The following is a 15,394-nucleotide window of genomic DNA, read 5'->3' on the forward strand; positions in this document are numbered from 1 at the left end:
GACCAACCATGACTGGTCCTTCTATTACCAAGTGCACCATAACTGCCCCGTCGTCTCCCTGCATGGTATGTATGCCTTGTCGATTGTTCAGTGGCTTCATAAAAGTTACCTGCTTCAATGGTACAATATTTCACTTCCACTTCTAATATTGCAGGCTATGTTCATATCCACTGGCCAGAGAGGCAAAAACAAGAATCCGGACATGCATAGGTGATAATCTTGTTGTTGGTGGAGGGATAACCCTTTTAAATGATGTTTAGAAACAAACTAGGAGTGTCTAATTAACTGAGCACATTTTTTATTTTAAATTTAATTAATTTGGTTAAAAGAATGGTCATGTGAAAAGATATTTTATTATTACCCTTGTGGTTTTAGTTTGGAAATTTGAAAGAAGTGTGAAAATAATGCCCTCAAAAAATAAAAAAAAATGTTTAGGCCTTGTAGTTATGCCTTAAAGCTTTGATTTGTTGGTGGTGGGCGGGTGAGGGTAGAACGTTTGTTATCACACTGGTTCATGGTTAGAGGATGGGGGACATTGTTACAGAAAGGAATTAGGATGGGAGATATTATTATCATTATAGAAAGAGACCCAGTATGGGGGACATTATTACAGGAAGAGGCCAGGATGATGAACATTATTACAGTGAGACCCGAAGTTCAATGCATTGAAAACCATGGGAAGTGTGGAGGCTCCACTTCCTGCAGCAGCGACCCAACCTTCTCGGACCCCGATGCACCACAGTTTCCCTCCCCCCGGTAAGCTATCGTAAAAGCAGACTATAAGATGAACCACCATTTTATTAAAAATATTTTTTTCCTATTTTCCTTCTCAAAATTTGGGGTGCGTCTTATAACCTGCAAAACACAGTATATACTAAAAATAGCTCTAATGTTCATGAAAATGAATGCAAGTTTGTTGCTGATGTAAGGAGGCTAATGGTCACGTAGACGATGGGAGGTATGTATCACAGAGATGGCTGGTCTCTGTAATGTAACCCAGAGTGCTTTCTCTAGTGCACGCATGCACTAAGAGGACTAATTGGTGCACCTGGGAGACGGGTTACGGGTTGTTAGGAGAGAATGGGCGGCTCTAGCAACCCACATACCTCACCTCTGGGTGTGGTTAACAGCCTATAAAATGGAGGCTGTTTGGCACATGGGCTGTGTTTGGAGGGAGAAGGTCTCCTGTTTGTTGTCTCCAGACTGAGCTGAGTGCTGGACCAGAGAACCAGCCTGTGTGACCATAGGTCTGGTTTACCAGAGACTTTGCTAAAGGACTGTCTTACTTTTGCTTTTGCCTGGACTAAAGGCTGTTTGTTTGCATTTTTCTTTTCACAGTTCATGAAGCCAATAAACCGCTACGGACATTTAAAGAAACATGCCTCCTTTTTGCCTGTCATCGCACCTGAGTGAGTACAATCCCTACACTGTGTGTCAGTGTTAAAACCTTTATGTAAGACTTAGGCTATGTTCACATGTTCCATTTTTGCTGCGTTTTTTTTTCTGCAGGCAAAACCTGCTCTCTTGGCAGTAAAGAAGGTGTTTACAAAAAGCAGGCTTTGCTGGATTTTTTAGGATCCCAAAGTTCAGCTTTGCTTCCACCACTGAAGCATGAACACAGAGTACCAATGCAAGACATGTGTGAAAACATAAAACCACTTTTGGAAAAAAGTGCAATTTGATCAGATTATTTATTTGAAAAAGATCTTTATGTCTGAAAAGATAGTGACTATTCTAGCTGTTATGCTCACGCCCGGACTGTTTGGCGTGAACGTGGTTAGTGGTCCCACTGGGCCACGAACTGAGGAGCTCCTGGAGGGGCATGACTAGGGGCCTCGCCAGATCTGACCACAGATGCACGGCGGCTTAATTGACTCCGTGGTCTGAGGAGGAACGAGGGAGGTGGCCCAGGTGCTACTCCAGGTCAGACCCTGATCACACAGCTGTTGACCCACACCGGGGAATGCAGGAACAGGCAGGTAAGGCTGGTATACAGACAGGCAGCTACTGGCAGGTAGGTAAACAGGTTGGATAGTGACCAGTACAGACTGGGATACAGGAACGGAGGCGCAGGTGCCGAGGACAAGCAGAGCAGAGCGGAGCTGCAGGTGCCGAGGACAAGCAGAGCCGCAGGTGCCGAGGACAATCGGAGCAGAGCTCTGTTCACATGGAACAGACTGGCAAACACAGTGTGGCGCCCAGCTGCGCTTGGAGCCACAGATCCTAGAGGGGTGCATTAATGGATTCCTCCACAAGAGGCTCCCATAAACATTAACACATCTCCACCTTCCACCTCAGACCAGCAGAGGGAGCCCGTTAGGGATATAAATAGGGAAGGTGGAGCTAGGCAGAGAGAGTCTGAAGTGCACAGTGAGTGAAGAGCTGTGTGTGAGAAGAAGCACGCAGGTTGCTGTGTGAGGCAAGTTAGGCCTCCAGCGGTCCTGAAGCCCAGTCCAGACTCAAGGAGCTCAGGTTAGAGCCCAAGGCATGCCGACGCCGTAAGAGCGGTGAAGCGCGGCAAGCTGCCGTGAGTGTGAGTAGCCTAATGAGGGCCCGAGCATGGCCGAAGGCGAGTGGAAAGTGAGTAGCAGTGGGGGCAGAGGAGCTTAACCAGCTCACCCCGAAGCATATACCGGACACCGGGTCCGAGCTTACCGGGATCTCTATGACCCAGTAGGACATAACTGGAATCCCTGGAGAACTACAGGTCCCAGGATCACCAGAGAGCTGATACGTAACAGAGCCAGGAGACCCATAGGCCCCGTAAGCTGGGAGCGTGCACTCCAAGAGAAGGCCCTACCACAAAGTCAGCCGGTGCAGGACGGAGACAAAGTTAGGCCTAGCTTCAGGCAGGTCAGGAACTTATTACGAAGAGGCAAGAATCAGGAGGCCCTATACCCGCTCCCTGGGGAGAATCCTGAAATGCACCCTTCACCCTGCAGTGCTCCGGGATGTGCCTGAAGTTCCATCAGTAAAAGGTACAGAAGAGAACTGTGTGTGGCTGCCTGTCTTTCAGTAGTCCCTGCTGGGTCTCTTCTGTCCTGCATTCCCCCTCTCCATATGCTGCCCAAAGGCCCAGCTCCACCTGTGGGGAGCTATACCAACAAGCTGTCTTATCACCGGCCTCAGCGGACTGCTGCAGCGCTGGTGATCCTCACCAGATACCAAAGGTGGCGTCACGAACTCATATAATTATCCATCAACCCGCTTTTAAAGAGAGGCCCAGGGTACGGGCCCGGGAGCCGACCACTGCAACATCCCCCAAGGTCAGGCCTCAACAAGGCCTGGGCGCCAGGTCCTCCCCATCCCCTGGGCGCGACATTCTCTTAGAACACAGGAGGTAGGGAAACAGGACAAGCAGAACCAGATACACACAAGGTACTTGCTATGAAGTATTGAGTGGACACAAAACTCAAACACAGAAGTACAGAGATGAGTAGGAGTTAGGTGCTGGTTCAGACACTGCAGGAAAAGGGACAGAGACAAACAGGTAACTGGCTAGGACACAGTTCAGACAGGAACTGACACAGGAAATAGATACAGGAACGAGCCTGGGCATTCAGCCCCCAGTGTGGCGGTAATAGACTAGAAGTCACAGATACAGGTAACAGGCCTGGTTACTCAGCCCCCAGGGTGGCGGAAACAGAGGCTGGGGACGCATTAGGACTGCGCACACTGTAACTTTAAGAATCAGGAAGTGCCAGCGCCGCCGCCCTAAGCCAGCAGACAAGAGACATGCACACAGCAGGTAGACGAGCATAGTGTGCAGCCTGGACTGGTAGGTAAGTTGGCGGTCTTGCATGGTGGGAGATGGTAAGCCATGCCAGCACGCTGCCAGGGATGTTAAACTAGCTTTTGTGAACAAAAAAAGCTCATATGAGTTCATGAAAAAATACACAATTACAAATGTAACAGCCGGAGGGAGGTGAATTGGTTGGAAATATTTTCCTTTAGACATTGGCAAAGCATTGAGATTGTAGGACACTGTTTACTTTCACCCTTTGGTAAGCCCTTGAGTTGCTCAGGTATTGTTCAATTTAACACCTTGGTGAGCCAATGATTCCTTTCACATATCACTAATTTAATTAAGCTGTACTAATCCTAATTGCAATGCTCATGTTAGGACATCAAGACATCATGATTTAAACTTGGGAAAATCACAAAAATAAATGTATTTCACATAATGCTGTACCCGCTTTTTTCACTAAAAACGCTGCAAAACCTGATACTTGCTTTTTTTTGCTGCATTTTTGCACTTACTAATTGCTTTCTTTTAGGAGAAAAAACGCTGCAAAAATTCAGAAAAAAGTGACATGCTGCCTTTTTTTTGAAAAACGCAGCAGTTTTCCAATGCAGTCAGGAAAAAAAATCTTATGTGTGTGTGCATAAGATTTCAGAAATCTCGTAGCTTTCTGCTGGTACTGTAAAATGCAACATATAATGTTACATAAATTTTCATTAAAAAACACAGCAAAATCGCAACGTGTGAACATAGTTTTAATTGGCACTGGTAGAAACATTGGGTTAGATCAGGTGTGAGCAATTAATTTTTCCTGGGGCCACATGAGACACCGTGACTTGTGGAGGGCCGAGCCAATAGGCTGAAATTAATTCATACTTAATTCTGAATTAATTCAGAAGACATCCCCCTATACAGTATGAGCATGCACACAGCCCCGCTACTAGGGCCGCTGATCTCCCGACGGTAAGTGTGAAGGGAGGACCGCGGAGCGAGACCGCCGGTCGTGGTACTTCTGCTGCGAGCAGCCAGGAGATGACTGGCTAGCACCTGTCATCTCGCGGCTGCGTCGCCGCTGATCTCCTGATGGTGGCCTGCGTGTTTCAAATCCGGCGCCAATTCGCGGCCAGGTTGCGCCAGTCGCTAGGCTAGGGCTGCTGATCTCCCAACGGCAAGTGTGAAGAGAGGACCGGGGAACTTCTGCTGTCATGACCTGCAACATGAACTAAGGAAAGATGGGGAAGGCTGTCCCTACAATAAGACTAAGCTGAATCCCTACTATGTAGCGGGCTGTCTGTTCCTAGCAAACAGACCCACCTTAGTCCTCCGCTAGTCTGAACAGAGACCTATAGCATTAAGGAAGGGTTCCCTAAAAGAACTAAGGACTGGGACAAAAATGGGACACCTCCTAAACAGAGAAGTAGTTGCAGAACACAAAAATACAAACTGACAAAAAGGTACTAAAGGTCCCAGAAGGACCAAGTGAGCTGCCAGATAGGCACAGAAGCACCTGGCTAGAGAAGCAGTCAAAAACTGAAGTCCAGCACAGCCAAAAGGGCGGAGCTGGAATATAATGGCAAATGGTCACATGACCGCAAAACACAGGAAGGAAAAGAAAACAAACAGGAGGGTTCTAACAGTATCCCCTCTTTATGAGGATCCTCCAGATCCTCCAGGCCCAGGCCTATCCGGAAACCTCCTGTGGAAAGCTTTGACAAGTCTAGGGGCAGAGACATCATCCGCCCTTACCCAGGAGTTATCCTCGGGACCGAAACCCTTCCATGCGACGAGATACTGCAATCTCCCTCTATGCCATCTCAAATTCAGGATACGAGAAATTTCATATTCGCCGTCTTCCACCACAGGAGGAACTGTGACAGTGGCATCCCTATCAGATACACTACCGTTCAAAAGTTTGGGGTCACCCAGACAATTTTGTGTTTTCCATGAAAACTCATACTTTTATTTATCAAATGAGTTGCAAAATAATTAGAAAATATAGTCCAGACATTGACAAGGTTAGAAATAATGATTTTTATTAGAAAGAATAATTTTCTCCTTCAAACTTTGCTTTCGTCAATGAATGCTCCCTTTGCAGCAATTACAGCATTGCAGACCTTTGGCATTCTGTTAATTTGCTGAGGTAATCTTTAAAAATTTTACCCCATGCTTCCTGAAGCCCCTCCCACAAGTTGGATTGGCTTGATGGGCACTTTTTGCGTACCATATGGTCAAGCTGCTCCCACAACAGCTCAATGGGGTTGAGATCTGGTGACTGTGCTGGCCACTCCATTACAGATAGAATACCAGCTGCCTGCTTCTTCCCTAAATAGTTCATGCATAATTTGGAGGTGTGCTTTGGGTCATTGTCCTGTTGTAGGATGAAATTAGCTCCAATCAAGCGCTGTCCACAGGGTATGGCATGGCGTTGCCAAATGGAGTGGTAGCCTTCCTTATTCAAAATCCCATTTACCTTGTATAAATCTCCCACTTTACCAGCACCAAAGCCACCCCAGACCATCACATTACCTCCACCCTGTTTGACAGATGGCGTCAGGCACTCTTCCAGCATCTTTTCAGTTGTTCTGCGTCTCACAAATGTTCTTCTGTGTGATCTAAACACCTCAAACTTTGATTTGTCTGTCCATAAAACTTATTTTGCAATCTTCCTCTGTCCAATGTCTGTGTCCTTTTGCCCATATTAATCTTTTCCTTTTATTAGCCAGTCTCAGATATGGCTTTTTCTTTGCCACTTTGCCCTGAAGGTCAGCATCCTGGAGTCGCCTCTTCACTGTAGACGATGACACTGGCGTTTTGCGTCTACTATTTAATGAACCTGCCAGTTGAGGAGCTGTGAGGCGTCGATTTCTCAAACTAGAGACTCTAATGTACTTGTCTTGTTCCTCAGTTGTGCAGCGGGGCCCCCCCACTTCTTTTCTACTCTGGTTAGAGCCTGTTTGTGCTCTCCTCTGAAGGGAGTAGTACACATTGTTGTAGGAAATCTTCAGTTTCTTGGCAATTTCTCGCATGGAATAGCCTTCATTTCTAAGAACAAGAATAGACTCTCGAGTTTCACATGAAAGTTCTCTTTTTCTGGCCATTTTGAGAGTTTCATAGAACAAACAAATGTAATGCTCCAGATTCTCAACTAGCTCAAAGGAAGGTCAATTTTATAGCTTCTCAAATCAGCCAAACCGTTTTCAGCTGGGCTAACATACTTGTGCAAGGGTTTTCTAGGGTTTTCTAAACATCCATTAGCCTTCTTACACAGTTAGCAAACACAATGTACCATTAACACACTGGAGTGGTGGTTGTTGGAAATGGGCCTCTATACACCTATGTAGATATTGCAATAAAAACAAGACGTTTGCAGCTAGAATAGTCATTTACCACATTAACAATGTATAGAGTGTATTTCTGATTCATTTAATGTTAGCTTCATTGAACAAAAATGTTCTTTTCTTTCAAAAATAATGAAATTTCTAATTGACCCCAAACTTTTGAACGGTAGTGTACATCAACCTTTTTCAACAAGGAAACATGAAACACAGGATTAATCTTCCAGGAAGTAGGGACATCCAACCTAACAGCAGACGGGTTAACCACCTGAAGCACCTTAAATGGCCCCACAAACTTAGGACCCAATTTTTTAGAGGGAATCCTCATCCGCAGGTTCTTTGAGGACAACCAAACCATGTCACCCACAGTAAACAAAACCTCCTTACGTTTTCTGTCAAAATACTTTTTGGACTTCTTGTTAGCCTCTTGAAGGTTGCAACGTACATTAGTCCAAACTCTCTCCAAATCACCAGAAAAATTCTCCTCCTCCGGCACCGCCGACCCCAATTTGGAGAACAAACCAAAAGATGGATGTCTCCCAGTACAACAAAAAAAGGAGAACACCCAGCAGAGGAGGATGTATGGTTGTTAAGAGCAAATTCTGCGAGAGGCAGAAACTCAGACCACACCTCTTGATTGTCTGCCACAAAACAACGCAAAAACTCTTCAATATCCTGGTTCTTTCTTTCAGTCTGTCCATTAGACTCAGGATGATACCCAGACGAAAATGACAAATGGACTCCCAACCTGTCACAAAAAGCACGCCAAAAGCGAGCCACAAACTGAGGTCCTCTATCAGAAACAATATCCGTGGGAACGCCATGGAGCTTGACAATCTCCTTAACAAACGCCTTAGCGAGTGTCTTGGCGCAGGGCAACTTAATGAATGGAACCAAATGACACGTCTTACTAAAACGGTCCACGACCACCCAGATGACAGTGAAACCTTCGGACACAGGAAGATCAGTAATAAAATCCATTGTGAGATGCATCCAAGGCGCACTAGGAAACTCCAGAGGGCAAAGCAACCCCGCAGCAGGGGTATGTGAAGCCTTTGACCTGGCACACACAGTACATTGACGCACCCACTTGATGACTTCCTTCTGCCATCCAGGCCACCAAAAACTGCGACTTATAAGTCTCTTAGTCTCAGAAATTCCTGGATGACCTGCCAACCGAGACTCATGACCAGGGGTGGATTAAGAGTAGCAAGGGCCCTGGGCAGTTTAGAAGTCGCGGGCCCCCCCCACACACACACACCTGATTTATCACGTGACATGTCACATGATCCCCTGTGATAGATCATGTGATAGTTCACGGGAAATTAATTTGGCACAATATTAATTGTGCTGCCCCATCAGAGCAGCACAATATAGGGGCAGATGCCCTGTTTCCAGCGATGTGTCACTTTTTCAGCTGCTTGTTGTCATTTTGAGAAAATCACCATTTTATCTGCTGCAGATCTAGCAGCTCTCTGAATGCTGCGCTCTGTATAGCCCCACCCACACCACTGATTGGCAGCTTTCTGCCCATGCTCAGTGTACACAGAAATCTACTGATCAGTGATGGGGGTGGGGTCCTACAGAACTTACTAGTCATCTAGTGATAATTACCTTCTGACAAATCAATGATTTTATCAAAACAACACGAAGCAGCCCAGTAAGTGACACATTACTGGAATCAGTGCCTCTAACCCTACATTATGCTGCTCTCAGATTAGGTGGCAAAAACCTGATGACAGATTCCCTTTAAAGGAGCAGTAAACACAAAAAAAAGTTTGCATTAAAAAAATACAAGCCATTTGTGAAATTAACTTTTTTTCATTGTTAACCACTTCGCACCAGAGCCTGTTTTTGCCTTCGTGACCGGGCCAATTTTTTCAATTCTGACCACTGTCACTTTATGAATTAATTACTCTGGAACGCTTCAACGTATTCCCCTGATTCTGAGATTGTTTTTTCGTGACATATTGTTCTTCATGACAGTTGTAAAATTTCTTTGATATAACTTGCGTTTATTGGTGAAAAAATCGGAAATTTGGCGAAAATTTTGCAATTTTCAAACTTTGAATTTTCATGCCCTTAAATCAGAGAGATATGTCACACAAAATAGTTAATAAATAACATTTCCCACATGTCTACTTTACATCAGCACAATTTTGGAACCAAAATTTTTTTTGTTAGGGAGCTATAAGGGTTAAAAGTTGACCATCGATTTCTCATTTTTCCAACAAAATTTACAAAAACATTTTTTTTAGGGACCACATCATATTTGAAGTCACTTTGAGGGGTCTTTATGACAGAAAATACCCAAAAGTGACACCATTCTAAAAACTGCACCCCTCAAGGTGCTCAAAACCACATTCAAGAACTTTATTAACCCTTCAGGTGCTTCACAGGAATTTTTGGAATGTGGAAGAAAAAAATTAACATTTAACTTTTTTCACAAAAGTGTTACTTTTAGACCCAATTTTTTTTATTTTCACAGGGGTAACAGGAAAAAATGGACCCAAAATTTTTTTGTGCAATTTCTCTTGAGCGTGCTGATACCCCATATGTGAGGGAAAACCACTGTTTGGGCGCACTGCAGGGTTCGGAAGGGAAGGAGCGCCATTAGACTTTTTGAATGTAAAATTTGTCTGAATAATTAGCAGACGCCATATTGCGTTTGGAGAGCCCCTGATGTGCCTAAATAGTGGAAACCCCCCACAAGTGACACCATTTTGGAAACTATACCCCTTAGGGAACTTATCTAGATGTGTGGTGAGCACCTTGAACCCCAAGGTGCTTCATAGAAGTTTATAATATTGAGCTGTAAAAATAAAATGTTTACATTTTTCCCACAAAAACGTTTTTCATCCCTTAATTTTGTATTATCATAAGGGTAACTGGAAAAATTGCACCATGAAATTTGTTGTGCAATTTCTCCTGAACACGCTGATACCCCATATGTGGGGGAAAACCACTGCTTTGGTGTACGGCAGGGTTCGGAAGAGAAAGGAGCGCTATGTTGGCTGGGATAGGCAGCAGACACCATGTCACATTTGAAGAGTCGCTGACATGCCGAAACAGCAGAAACCCCCACAAGTGACCCCTTTTTGTAAACTACACCTCTCAAGAAATTCATCTAGGGAAGTAGTGAGTATTTTTTAATTTTTAAATTTATACCATTGGGCAGTGAAAAAAGCATAATTATATTTTTACCACAAAAAAATGTTTTACTCTCAGATTTTACATTTTCACACAGGGCAACGGGTAAAAATGGTGCCGAAATGTGTCACACAATTTCTTCTAAAAGTGTCAATACCCCATATGTGGCTGTATCGTACCGCTCAGCCATACGGCGAGATCTGGGGGGGAGGAGTGCTATTTGACAATTGGAGAACAAATTATTGTAGAATAGGCATTTGGATTTGGGAGCACAAAATTTTCTGAATTTCTTTTGGGGGGGCAAGGGCCATTTCGCTTTTCCAGAGCCTTTCTGCTACCAGTAACTTGGAAGTCCCTTATATTTTTAACAGATGATGGACCTGAGTGGGGATTAGCTTTTTTTGAGGACTGAGTTGAAGCTTTTATTGGGAACATTTTACGTAACATTTATCCGGCGCTCTAGGCTGAGCACTTACATCGGGGTTTCCATCTAAATTTCCAAGTGATGTAATTCAGATGAAACCCCTGCCGGATCCATTCACTGTAATGAGGCAGCAGAGTTACTCTGGACTCCGTCTGGCCTCTGTTTAGCGGTGTCCTTTTTTTCAGAAGTGCACAAAACTGTGGCCAACCGCACTTTTATGCACGCCTAAAACAAATGACACCGTGGGATCACAGGCCAGACGGCGTCCACAGTGGCCTATCCTATATCTGCCTCATTACAGGGAATCTTCCGTCATGGGTTCCGGCTGAATCACGTATTTCAGAGATTTATACGGAAACTCTGGTGTAAGCGCTCAGCGCAGAGCACAGGATAAATGTGAGCAGAGCCTTACTGCGATCTTTGGGAGACATAATAAACAAATCAGTAGCAGGTGAAGAATTTGTTTTATTTATTTTTTACGCCGTTCCTAGTGTGATATAACTGATTAGATTACTTTATTCTTCAGGTCGGTGCGATTACAGAGATACCAGATTTATATCGGGTTTTTATGACTGACAGCTGTCACACACTAAAAGACGCTTTTTTTTGCAAAATCTAGTTTTTGCATCACCATATTTTGAGAGCTATAATTTTTCCATATTTCGGCCGACAGAGTCATGTGACAGCTTGTTTTTTGCGGGACAAGTTGACATTTTTATTGGTACGTGACATTTTTTGATCGCTTTCTATTCCGTTTTTTGGGAGGTAAAATTAACAAAAACAAACAATTCAGGAATGATTTTTTGAGGTTTTTTTTATGCCATTCTGCGTGTGGTAAAGTGATCAGGCAGCGTTATTCTTCGGATCAGTACGTTTACAGCGATACTACACTTACTGTATTTTTTTTTTATGTTTTGGCGCTTTTACACAATAAAACAATTTTATAGGAAAAAAAATTTTTTTGCATTGCTTTATTCTGAGCGCTATAACTTTTTTACTTTTTGGCTGATGGAGCTGAGTGGCGGCTTTTTTTTTGCAGAACAAGATGAAGTTTTCAGCGGTACCATTTTTATTTCTATTTTGTTTTTTGATCGCATTTTTTTCCACTTTTTGTTTGGCAATATGATGAAAAAGCATATTTTTTTGCTCCGTTTTTTATTTATTTTTATTACGGTGTGCACAGAAGGAGTTAATTAGTGTGACACTTTTATAGCTCGGGTTGTTTTGGACGCGGCGATACCAAATATGTGTACTTTTTTTGGTTTTGTAAAAATATACGGATTTATTGGTTTAATATTTTATTTATTTATTTTGTGATTTTTTTTTAATAGTTTAAAAACTTTTTTTTTACATTTTTACTTAGTCCCTGTATGGGACATTAATTTTTATTTTTCTGATCACTGATCTCATGTAATGTAATAGACATATATTACATTAAATGAGATCTTCGCTGACTGTGTCACAGTCAGTCTCCTGCCTGGCTTCAGCTGCAGGCTGAGCCAGGCAGGACACCATATATGGCAGAGCTGGAGGCGGTCATGTGACCTCCAGCTGCCATAGCAACGCCAGGTCCTGGAAGGTATCAGGGGTCGTCGGAGAGGTAAGTAAGACGACCCCCTCTCCTCCTTCTATCTTCTATATGCCGCGATCACTATAGATCGCGGCATATAGAACATAGCAAAGGGTTAACATCACTGGGACCTGATCCAATCAGGTCCCGATGATGTTCCCTGTCAGAGCTAACGCTCTGCACCGGAATCGCAGCGCTTGCAGGACCCTGGGGGGTCCTGAGCGCTGCGAGACCACCCACCGTTTTTAAACGTCGGCGCTGCACAGAGCCCAGCAAGCGCCGACGTTTATCTACAGTGGGCGGTCGGGAACCGGTTAATTTACATTTGACTGTATCTTCAACACTTTTGTCAGCAGGTCTTATTACAGACTCTGAATAGGGCAGCTCTCTCCCTCTCCCTCAGCAGAAAGTCACAGCATGGTTAAAAAACGGGATCTTTTATGATTTTCTCATAATAAATAAAAAAGGACATGCAAGTCCTCCAAACTAGTTTCCGTTTCTCTATAGGGGAGGTCCTAAATCTTTCTTGTTCTTTAGTTGATCACATGTCAAAAAAGGCAAAGCATTTACTATGAACTCGCCTAAAAAAATATACACTTGGAGAGTAATATCATCATCTGCATGTAAATATTCCTGGACTCTAAGGGCTCGCTCACACTGTCGTATAACACGGCCGAATGCTATGTGATGTTTTATCGGATAGGATTCGGCCCTATGTTATACTATGGGACAGTGCAGATCTGCGATTATTGGCATGAGAAAATAATCTCATTCGATATTCGGACCATGTGCACCCATACAAGTCTATGGGTGCACGTAAAACATTGGACTGCACTCGGATGTCATCCAAGTGCAGTCCGATGAACACTCACAGAGACTATGGAGAAGATGGAGAAATTAAGTTCTCCATCTTCTCCATATCTGTGCTGCGAGAGAATCAGATCACACTCAGTTGAAACTCTGACAGAGTTTGAGCCGAGTGTCATTAGCATAATTGGCCCTATTCTCTTGTATGAGAGAATATATGGCTTAGTGAGTGGACCCTAAAACTGAATAGTAGTGACGGACAGGCACCTCACAAGCGGCATCCATGTAGCTCTCAGATGTCATGTAGGTAGGGCTTCATTCCATGGGGTAGGGCTTAATTTCAAGGTATGTAAAAAAATGGACTTCAAATAAAAATTAAATGAACACAAAAAGCACTAATTGAATTATTTTTTTCGTATTTATGTTTGCAGCCCCTTTAAAAACCCTTTGAGGACCAAGGCACATATATGTCCCATAGTTTTAAACTGGAAAAAAATTTGGTTGAATAAAATTTAAGGTCCTCCAAGGTTTAAGTAGGTCATAAATTCATATGAATACTTGCTCATACAATTGCACATGCCAAAAGATGAAGAAGAACAGAATCAAAAATATGACATTAAGTGGAGCACTTACAGGTATTCAAGGTGAAAGAGACCAGCAAAGGCATCGTCTCGAATGACAGTAAATGAGTTAGAATTCAGCAAGCTGAAAATGAAGACAGCAGGTTAGAAGCGAACCAGACTTTATGGTGCTCAGAATTAGTCAAGCAGAATTTATTGACTGCTCTTGCAAAGCACTGAGACTCCCGCTGTGTATAGATGGCTACGTGCGGCCTCCCACTGTGTATAGATGGCTACGTGCGGCCTCCCGCTGTGTATAGATGGCACCGTATAGATGGCTACGTGCGGCCTCCTGCTGAGTATATGTGTATAGATGGCTACGTGTGGCCTCCTGCTGAGTATAGATACCGCACGGCACCCCCCCCAGAGACAGCAGGAGGCCGCATGGCCCCATCTATACTCAGCAGGAGGCCGCACGTAGCCATCTATACACAGCAGGGGGCCGCACGGCGCCATCTATACACAGCAGGGGGCCGCACTGCGCCATCTATACACAGCAGGGGGCCGCACGGCGCCATCTATACACAGCAGGGGGCCGCACGGCGCCATCTATACACAGCAGGGGGCCGCACTGCGCCATCTATACACAGCAGGGGGCCGCACGGCGCCATCTATACACAGCAGGGGGCCGCACGGCGCCATCTATACACAGCAGGGGGCCGCGCGGCGCCATCTATACACAGCAGGGGGCCGTATTGCGCCATCTATACACAGCAGGGGGCCGCACGTCGTCCCCCCAAGAGACAGCAGGAGGCCGCACGGCACCAACTATACTCAGCAGGGGGCCGCACGGCGCCCTCTATACACAGCAGAGGGCCGCACGGCGCCATCTATACACAGCAGGGGGCCGTATTGCGCCATCTATACACAGCAGGGGGCCGCACGTCGCCCCCCCAAGAGACAGCAGGAGGCCGCACGGCACCAACTATACTCAGCAGGGGGCCGCACGGCGCCCTCTATACACAGCAGAGGGCCGCACGGCGCCATCTATACACAGCAGGGGGCCGCACGGCGCCCCCCCCAGAGACAGCAGGAGGCCGCACGGTGCCAACTATAGTCAGCAGGAGGCCACATGTATGCAGTCACGCACACACACAAACATATACATACACGCATAAACACATTTGAAACACAAAAATACATATAAACAGACATCACACAATGATATCTGCGCACGCACGCACGCATGCACGCACACACTTTCTGCCGAACTACAGTTGGACCAACAGAACAAGATGCCACACCCAACAGCATGGGTTCCTCAGTTAACTCAAACCTAGGTGCCCTTGACCCCAGGCCCCCTGGAAATTGGAGTGTCTCCTTATGTCTCTGGCAAAGACGGCGGTTAACACACAAACGCCTCTTCAAAAAACCAACACCTCAGACTCCAGAACTAGGCAGCATAAATCTAACACTGGGAATTCCAGAATGCCAGAGGCGAGCATATATAGGAGAGGGGAGAGGCCAACACTGAACAGCTGGAAAGCTCTAGCAGCTCTCAACTGAACAGATTAACCTTTGCACTGCTAGCAGAAACCTTCACGGTTTAATATGATAGTGAAGTGCTTCTAATCAGTGCAGGAGCTCAGACGCCGCAGACTTCTGGCCCCTCTAGTTACGGTAAACCCGTGGTACCTGGATTCCAGCGATGTGTCACTTACTGAGCTGCTTGATGCAGTGTTGATAAAATCCCTTTATTAGCTGCAGATATTCTGCCTATGCACAGGGCACACAGAAAGCTGTCAA

General features: G+C 45.0%; 1 long non-coding RNA gene across 4 annotated transcripts in view; it reads right to left on the reverse strand.

Annotated features, from left to right (window-relative positions):
- Positions 1-15,394, reverse strand: part of LOC141229233 (uncharacterized) — a 189,018-nt gene that overhangs the window by 154,765 nt on the left and 18,859 nt on the right. For 2 of the 4 annotated variants that reach the window (XR_012295959.1, XR_012295958.1), the window contains exon 4: positions 13,662-13,733. The exons of the other annotated variants lie outside the window; for them this stretch is intronic. This is a non-coding gene — a long non-coding RNA (uncharacterized lncRNA). The remainder of the gene's footprint in view (positions 1-13,661; positions 13,734-15,394) is intronic. 4 annotated transcript variants of the gene reach the window in all.

The sequence above is a fragment of the Phyllobates terribilis genome, unplaced genomic scaffold (genome assembly GCF_046119375.1).
Source record: "Phyllobates terribilis strain yellow unplaced genomic scaffold, ASM4611937v1 Scaffold_463__1_contigs__length_1437734, whole genome shotgun sequence".
Taxonomy (NCBI): domain Eukaryota; kingdom Metazoa; phylum Chordata; class Amphibia; order Anura; family Dendrobatidae; genus Phyllobates; species Phyllobates terribilis.